Raw genomic sequence first — 2,784 nt, forward strand, 5'->3', positions numbered from 1 at the left:
CTGGATACTGGATTCTGTGGTGGTGGTGGTGGTGGTGGTTTCTGAGAGGGAGTCTCGCTCTGTCACCCAGGCTGGAGTGTAGTGGCACGATCTCTACCCTGCAAGCTCCACCTCCCGGGTTTAAGCAATTCTCTGCCTCAGCCTCCGGGGTACCTGGGATTACAGGCACGTGCCACCATACCCAGCTAATTTTTTTTTTTTTGTATTTTTAGTAATGTGTACTGAAGAAGGTGAAAATCTAGAAAAGTATGGGGTTTCACCATCTTGGAAAGGCTGGTCTTGAACTGCTGACCTTGTGTTGCATGCTCCTTGGCCTCCCAAAGTGCTGGGATTCTGTTTTTAAGACTGGTTATAGCTTTGCACAGTGGCAGTATCATAGCCAATGAGGTTTATCTGAAGAGCTATTATTGCTAATTGAAAACTTTTCCCAATAACCTGTCATGACAACTTACAATATAGTCGGCATTGGCAATTTTTGACAGTCTGTATGGAGACTGAATTAAAAAAAAAAAGAGAATAAAAGACTTAACATTTAAATTTCCTAGCACAGAGTCCAATATTATATAAGAAACAATTTCCATTGTCAGATTTTGACTACCATTGATCAGAAGAAATTGAAGTAAGTAAGTACTGTCTATCACTAATTCTCTGACTGGTTTTCACAGGACAGTTCCTGTAATGCTTGGTGAGAGAAGACAGGAATAGCATAGAAATACACACTGGTTTTCTGTTATCTGTATGACAAAAAGGTGGTGCTTTTTAATATTCTAGTGAATAGAATTTACAAGTGCTGAACTTTTTGTAGTGGATTCCTCAAATGCCTATTTTAATCAACACTAGTCCTTTGGGTAATTGTTTATTCATACTTTTATATTTCTCTTTTAAATGGTCTGTCCCTCATTTGATGGAAAAGTGTGTGTGTTTGTATGTGTGTATGCTACATAGCATTTAATCATCATCAGATTATCAGCAAATATCATATAATTTGTTCCTGAGAAGATTTTTAGAAGGTAGAAGGGATAGATATTAAACTTAGTTCAAGAGTTGGAACATCAGCTTAGAAGGGTGAAGTGATAAACACAAATCCACACAGCTAGTGATTGACAGGATGAAAAACCCATGTGATTTCCAGCCAGATGCCTTTCCCACCAGTCAATGCTCACTTATAAATGAAAGTGGTCATGTTAAAGACACAGAAGCTCTTTTTTGGGAAATTTGCATTGCAAAATTTGTATTTTCATTTTTTATTGCAGCATATATCTGCAGCAGACTCTGAATAAGAATAAAAGAAAAGACTACTTGATACACCAGTGCAGAAAACAAAAATCTTTTTGTTAAAGTTTTAAAAAAGAAATACATTTATTGGGAAATTTCCAGATTTCCAAACCTTAGTAATATACTTACAGTGTTAGATTGTATGCATCATGTGACACATACGGATATGCATTTCCCATTCAATATTTGATGGTCGCATTATGGGTTAAATACAAATTTGAGATAAAGTTTTATTCCTACCTATGGATTTACTTTCTCTCTTTCCTTTTTAACCAGTCAGAGAAATACTTTGGACCACACAGTCATGGACTAGAATTTGTATATACTTAACCATCCATCTCAATTTTGTTTCTTTTATGTATTACTTGAATTTTCTGACATTGTCACTTTTAAAGTTTTATTGGTAGTAGACTGGCCAAAATCTCACCCTATGAAGGAACTGATGTCCATTAAAGCAGGGGTCCCTCAAACCCCGGGCTGCGGAGCGATACCAGTCTGTGGCCTGTTAGGAACGGGTGGCACAGCAGAAGGTGAGCAGCGAACACGCAAATAAAGCTTCATCTGTATTTACAGCCATTCTCCATCACTCACATGACTGCCTGAGCTCCACCTCCTGTCAGATCAGTGGCAGCATTAGATTCTCATAGCACCGAGTGCGAACCGCATTGTGAACTGTGCTTGTGAGGGATCTAGGTTGTGAGAATCTAACTAATGCCTGATGATCTGAAGTGGAACCGTTTCCTCCCAACACCATCCCCCACCCCGCCCCATCTGTGGAAAAACTGTCTTCCACAAACCTGGTCTCTGGTGCCAGAAAGGTTGGAAACCACTGCTTTAAAGGACTCTGATGAAAAAAGAGGAATGAACTGTGATGATCAGTATTATTATGCCCTCCTGCCCGGCACAGTGGCTCACGCCTGTAATACCAGCATTTTGGGACCTTGAGGAGAGCAGATTGCTTGAGCCCAGGAATTTGAGACCAGCCTGGGCAACAAAGTGAGACACTGTATTTAAAAAAAAAAAAGTTAAATTATTTTGCACTCTTGCATTACAAAGCCAGCCTAAAGAAAGTCTACTCCATGGATGTTGTAGCACTTAAGATCAGATTAAGTTCTACATAATGAGAAACCTTTTGAAACTAATCAATATGGAGTTGATCTATAATAAAAAATATACCTTAAAAATCTATCTGTACATCAGAACTGTTTTTCTAAGTTGAAAATACATTTATGATTTTAACTGTATATCCTTGAATTAAAAAATAAAGATATACTCAGGTACAGTGGCTCACACCTATAATTTCCGACATTTGGGAGGCCAAGGCAGTGGATCACCTGAAGTCGGGAGTTCAAGACCAGCCCGGCCAACATGGTAAAACCTCATCTCTACTAAAAATAGCAAGCTGTTGTGGTGGGTACCTACAATCCCAGTTGCTGGGGAGGTTGAGACAGGAGAATTGCTTGAACTTGGGAGGTAAAGGTTGCAGTGAATGAGATCACACTGCTGCAC

General features: G+C 39.2%; 1 non-coding gene across 1 annotated transcript; it reads left to right on the forward strand.

Moving 5' to 3' along the window:
- The first annotated feature begins 353 nt into the window (after window positions 1–353).
- Window positions 354–494, forward strand: LOC118144536 (U4 spliceosomal RNA). The gene has a single exon (XR_004729309.1). It is a non-coding gene; the product is annotated as a U4 spliceosomal RNA (small nuclear RNA).
- Window positions 495–2,784: the final 2,290 nt, after the last annotated feature.

Source organism: Callithrix jacchus, chromosome 9 (assembly GCF_049354715.1).
Source record: "Callithrix jacchus isolate 240 chromosome 9, calJac240_pri, whole genome shotgun sequence".
Classification (NCBI taxonomy): domain Eukaryota; kingdom Metazoa; phylum Chordata; class Mammalia; order Primates; family Cebidae; genus Callithrix; species Callithrix jacchus.